Source organism: Dreissena polymorpha, chromosome 14, assembly GCF_020536995.1.
Source record: "Dreissena polymorpha isolate Duluth1 chromosome 14, UMN_Dpol_1.0, whole genome shotgun sequence".
NCBI lineage: Eukaryota > Metazoa > Mollusca > Bivalvia > Myida > Dreissenidae > Dreissena > Dreissena polymorpha.
This window is the reverse complement of record NC_068368.1, coordinates 21,888,547-21,894,896: the sequence shown is the minus strand read 5'-3', so window position 1 is coordinate 21,894,896 and position 6,350 is coordinate 21,888,547. Positions and strand designations below refer to the sequence as shown.

The following is a 6,350-nucleotide window of genomic DNA, read 5'->3' as shown; positions in this document are numbered from 1 at the left end:
GATTATATCTATTGATACGACACACGAACACTAAAATGGTACCATGTTAAAACCATAATCAAATAAGAGCATTTTGTATCCACACACATCTATTTTACCAGACCACATCTAGCGTTGAAATTTCGACAATGGCCATAAGGAACAATGATTTTTAATTATTTAGTTTTATTTTACGAAATATTGTACGAAATATTCGTTGATTTTGAGTACAAATGTTACTTGAAAGAAGACTCAGAGGATGCAACAACAGCAGATGAGGCGTATGAACTATGAGGGGTTACTTGAAAGGCAAACCATGTTACATATGGTCTTCACTCTAAAGGTTGTAAAAATGTGACTTGTAGATAGTTAGGAGCAACGCGGCTGCTGTTTTTAACCCATTTATGCCTAGTGGACTCTCCCATCCTTCTAAATTGGATCAATTTATTTCCAAAAATTAGGGATGTCTAGTATATTCATTTCTATATTTAGAATATTTCTTACAGAAATTCCTTTAAGCAAACAGCGCAGACCCTGATGAGACGCCGCATCATGCGGCGTCTCATCTGGGTCTACGCTGATTGCTAAGGCCTTTTTTTTCTAGACGCAAGGCATACACGGGTTAAACGCATCGTAAATTGATTGCAGATACAAATGCCATTATATTTTTATTCGCATCTTCAATTAGCAGCTTTACAAGGCGGACAGTTTTGGCTGATAAGGAGATTCACAAAAAGACCAAATTAAATGAATTCACTATTTTTACTTTCCGAGGGGAAAATGTTTATCGTAAATACTCTGAATTGATAGTATTACCAATAATGTGTGATGAGTATGATCTGGAAGGTAATTTTTGTCAGGAATTTTACCTGCAGTACATTTCAAATGTTAATCCTTTCTGCAACATATAGCCTGATATAATAAACGTCTATATTCAGTTTTCTGTAAGAGCATACATAGTCATAATGTTTGATTGACAGAAGCCTTCAGAAACGCAGCAATCGTTGAAAGTTCATGCGCTTAATTAAATCTAAAACACAGTCTTAAGCATTATTTGTTTGATTCTAGGCTATTCAAAATACATAAAATGTGATGCTTTTTTAAATATAAATTATTATATTCTTAAATGTATGTAAATATAGTTAATATGTAGTTTATTCTGAAATTTCCTTAGAGCACTTTTATTTCAATTTTCAATCTTTTATGTTGCTACCTAATACTTTAATCTTTATGACATGTATATGAACACTCATTTGAGTCGTTTCACACACGGTTTATCGATTCGAAAATTTGAAGTAAATGAGGACATGTATTCTTTCAAATGTTTGACATGCGCAGAACATTTTGTCTTCGTAAACACCATTTGCCCAGAGTGTCATTTACACGGTGCCTATACCACGTGACTTTTTAAGATCTGTGTGGGGAGTAAAATATCAACAAAAGCGCGACGAAGGTAAGATTTTTAAGGATAACTTTTTTAATATGTCACCATTTTTAATGGGATAAAGTGGAGAGCCCGCTAATTCATGAGAGTTTTCTATAGGTATCATGATTTTATAAAACAAATAAGTATTTTTTCAGTAAAGTGCAACCGCGCGTTTGAACGGTTAGAAAAGGGTAGGATCAGTGTGGGGACATTCTTTTTTTTACACAAAAACATTGCCTCTGGTGAAATTAAGAAATAAATTTTATGGGCGGAGCTTACACTATATCATTTTGCATCCATTTTCAGGTTTCTTTTATTTATTTACGAAACAAAATTCAAGAAAACTATTCTTACAGTAATATGATCTGTGTGGTATACGTTTTTCAACGGATCTGTGTGGTATACTGTTTTTAAGTTTTTCAGTTCTATTTAGTTGTTTAAGAAAATGCTTGTCAACAATGTATTTGAAACGGGATTTTTAAATGCGCTAGCATGTAAAACACATAATGGCTATACACTACGCTTGCACCGCTTGTTAAACTAATACATAATTATGATTTACAGGCATGCTGTACAATCCCCATTATAATATTAAAATCTTACGCTGGAGCATCTTAATCGATGACAAGTCCATGCTTACCTTAAATAAGTGTATACTTTATGTTATTGTATCAAATTCCATTTTTATTTTGGCGCCAAACACTACTGTCAGGTGAAGAAATGTATCGTATATTATTTTTGATATTATATTTGCTTTAAGGTATGGCTCAATGCTCCGAACGCGGAAAAATGTCGAAGACCAGAGCTGGATTATTGCGCCACATTAGGGGACACGCTAACTCTGGAAACTATAACTGCTGTGGGAAAGCATTTCAGGTAAGATTAAATACCTTAAAAATAGTTACATTTTTTATACAGTTATGCTAACAAACAGATGAACGGATTTTCTTGAAACAACACAAATATACAATATATCTCATCTCTCAGGTTATCATATACATGTTGTATTTTGAAATACCTTAATAATCGTCAAATCGTTTGTAATTTAAAACTAACGAACGCGTGTCCTCAGATACTAACATTTTTTGAAATAGCGTGTTTACGCATTGAAATGTCACGTGAATAAAATATGTTGTTTTTTTCTCAGGATGCCTACAATCTTAGAAGGCTTCAACGAACAAAGGACCCCAATATCACGTGTGTGTACAGTGCGGCAGGAGCTTTGCGGACAAGTACCTACTCGTGGCTAGAGAGAAAAGTGCAAAAAAAGAGGGATTGGTGAAATGTTACCAGTGTGGGTTGGCAGTTAGGAGTGAGAATGACCTCAGAGAGCACGCCAATACCCACATGCATGACAAGTGTTACAGTAGTGAGGAGTGTTTCAAAACGTACACACGCAAAACAAACTTTTCTCGATACGTGAGGACTTCACATAAATCCGTGAATACTGATTAAAAATCATAATAGTTTACAGTTTGTCTGTGTAACTTCATTATCGTTTTTCGTTATTTTATTCGTTGTTTTACTTTTACTTTACTTTTCAAAATGATTCTAAAGTTATCCGAAGTTGATTAATTTTTAGGTTTCGTTTAGTTCGTTTGTGTGTTTGAAATCATCTCAAATAATTGTGCAATAATTTGGATTTACGTTATTCATTAATATATCGCATCTGTGATTTGTATTATCGAATCTGTGATTCTTTTTTAATTATAACTTGATTAAAGTTTTGCGATGTTTTTTCGTTGGTTTCAATTTTAAATACCGCTGTCACGAGCTAGTTCGATAATCATAAGCAGCCAGGGTTTCTAATACTAAGGATTTTCACGATTGCTTTACATAATTAACTGCCTGCTTATAATTACTCTAGGCCGTGGTAATTGACAGTAAACAATGTATGCAATGTGGTTGTGTATACAAAACAATACTCCTCAATTCGAAATACGTCTTGACATTCTTCAGAGCTGCATCCCTCACAACACAAGAGGAGAATCGTACATATATAATCATATTATATAATATTTATTCATTTACATTTTATATTCTCTTCAAAATAATTAACGCTAAAGATAAGCATACATTTGTTACACTGAATACAACGACATAATTTATAACATGAAATTATCACCAACACATGGCGAATGATTGTCAATATCTATACTATGTAATAAACTAATGCAACAATATGAATTCCATATATGAAATAAAACACACAAACACACACATATATATATGTTTCTACTATGACCAGTATTTTGTTTTTAATAAACATACCGTTTACCTTAAACTTTAAATAACAACAAAATGACAAGCCAATACGTCTGGTGGATTCTGTTTTATCAGTTTGTATTCCAAATTTGATTTTAAAACATACGTATTACTCCGGAAAGAACATGCCTTTGCTTTTTGTCAACCTGTGTAATATTTGACACAATTTCTATTGCAGAATTTGTGTCAGAATTAAAATCTCCATTGTGTGCGTCTATCCGCATTCTTATTGTTGGCAACAGTTTGCTATCGTTTCGTCTCGCCCGCTCCCACCTTACTCCTAGTGTCCCCTTCTGTATAGCATTCCTGTCTCGTGAAACTGTTTCCTCTGTTTTTTCTTCCCTTAACCCTTGTCCGCTCACTAGGGCCAAATAGGTGATTACTGAAATGAATTAATTTTTAAATAATAATAATAGATCTACTACTACTACTATTACTACTACTACTAGTAGTAGTAATAGTTGTAGTAGTAGTAGTAGTAGCAGTAGTAGTAGTAGTAGCAGTAGTAGTAGTAGTAGTAGTAGTAGTAGTAGTAGTAGTAGTAGCAGTAGTATTAGTAGTAGTAGTAGTAGTAGCAGAAGTAGTAGTAATAGTAGTATTGGTAGTAGTAATTGTTGTATTGAAATAATTGAAATTAATCAAAAAATATATATATTGTCGTTATTATCTCAATTTATCCGTAAATTGTAGAAACATGGATACCACACAGATCCTTCTAAACACGTATACCACACAGATCAGATTACTGTTAGAATATTTTTCTTGATTTTGTTTTCATAAATATATGAAAGAAACCTGAAAAAAGAATGCAAAATGATATAGTGTAAGCTCCGCCCATAAAGTTTATTGCTTTATTTCACGAGAGGTGATGTTTCTGTGTCATAATAAAATAATGTCCCCACACTGATCCTACCTTTTTCTAACCGTTCAAACGCGCGGTTGCACTTTACTGAAAAAATATTCATTTGTTTTACAAAATCATGATACCTATAGAAAACTCTCATGAATGAGCGGGCTCTCTACTTTATCCCATTGAAAATGATGACATATTAAAAAAGTTATCCTTAAAAATCTTACCTTCGTCGTGCTTTTGTTGACATTTAACTCCCCACACAGATCTTAAAAAGTCACGTGGTATAGGCACCGTGATTTAGGTCGAGTTTTATGCTGACTGATAACTGATATTATTAAGAACTATTTAAAATTAAAAATTGCAAATATGTGGTTCAAATACTAAATATTGCGTCTGTTTATAGGTACCATCAAAATCCTAACAAAAACAAGTTCATTAGCTTTAAATTGCGTACTCAATGTTATTGGTTGTATTTGATTGCATGAGATGTTATGCGATGTACATGAACCTTTGCTTATATTTTATATACATTCCGCAAATGTCTTCATTTATTTATAACTGTTACACAATTAGAAATTAATCACTTTTAATGAAAAAGATTATGTTACTTTAGTATGACTATAATCAAAGCAAGACCTTTGACACTATGTTTTTATCATTTTTCTTATAGTAAATGTATGTATTACTTTTATACAAGCTTTGAAAAATGTATTATTACGTTAATAAATCCACTGCAGCATGTCTTCACTTTTTTATTATGCATTTTACTGTTTGTAGCTCACCTAGGTACAACGTGCTCATGGCAACGTGTTTTCTTGACCGCATTATGTCCGTCGTCCGCATGCGTCATCAGAATTACATTGTGAGCCCTCTTGGGGAAAAATGTATTAGCCAATGTTTATTACTCTTTGTAAAGGCCCGGTCACACCGCCAGAACTTTGCTGGAGCGTTCCTTGAACGGTATGAAGAGGGGCCGAATTTCGGTAACGCTCGTCACCGCGCACAAAATGGGAAAAAAAATCGAAAACACGGGCGTTGCCAAAGCGGTGCACCGCTGAAGCCAGCGTTTGTTTAGCGTTGGTTTAACGGTAGCGAGCGGTAGCGAGCGTTGGTTTAGCGGTGACGCGAGCGTTGATAGAGCGGCGTTCTGCGCATGCGCGCGTCGGCTCGGCGGGAGTTTAAAGTTGGTATAGCGGCAAACCGCTTCTGACTACGGAACTTTGATAGACGTTCTGATAATTTTTGATAGAAGTCGATAGTTGAAGTTCATCATGCCACGTAGACAAAAGAAGTGGAAGGCTGGAGATGGAGAGGCAGCAGCCTTCAAGAATCTTGTGATACAGTCCATGTTCAGGCCTTCTCAGTATCCACTGTCTGACTCACACAACTCTGTCTCTCCTTCTTCTCTCTTCACCTTCTGTCAACAGCTTGTTGCAATCTGAGGAGGTTCTGATTCTGCTGCTGGACTAGTGCATCAATCACAACAAGTCTCACAGCATCCATTGTAGAACACTTTTACTGTAACTGAGCAAATTGAAATGAGGTCTGCACTCAACGGTAGCTCGATTTAAAATGGACTCCTGACTCATTTCTCCCCGTTTTTATAGCCAAATTCTGGTCCCGCTCCAACACCTCAATACCAACGCCAAACCAAAGTTCATCACTGCAATGGATCGCTACTTCAACGCCCGACACCGTTCCAGCGATTCCGTGTCCGTTCGAAAAACGCTTACAACCGCTCCACCAAAGTTTGTGCAACGTTTAATCACCGCCCGGGAAAAGCTGGCGAAGCAGCGGTTGTCCAGCATTCAAGATTTCTGCGTTGGC

The 6,350-nt window shown here is 35.3% G+C and overlaps 2 long non-coding RNA genes across 2 annotated transcripts; one reads left to right on the top strand and one right to left on the bottom strand.

Annotated features, from left to right (window-relative positions):
* Window positions 1–1,366: 1,366 nt before the first annotated feature.
* On the top strand, window positions 1,367–2,971 carry LOC127858341 (uncharacterized). Its single transcript, XR_008038857.1, has 3 exons — window positions 1,367–1,432; window positions 2,166–2,281; window positions 2,553–2,971. It is a non-coding gene; the product is annotated as an uncharacterized LOC127858341 (long non-coding RNA).
* A 366-nt stretch (window positions 2,972–3,337) lies between these two features.
* Window positions 3,338–4,821, bottom strand: LOC127858340 (uncharacterized). Its single transcript, XR_008038856.1, has 2 exons — window positions 4,748–4,821; window positions 3,338–4,052 (listed from the first exon to the last, which is right to left on the bottom strand). It is a non-coding gene; the product is annotated as an uncharacterized LOC127858340 (long non-coding RNA).
* Window positions 4,822–6,350: the final 1,529 nt, after the last annotated feature.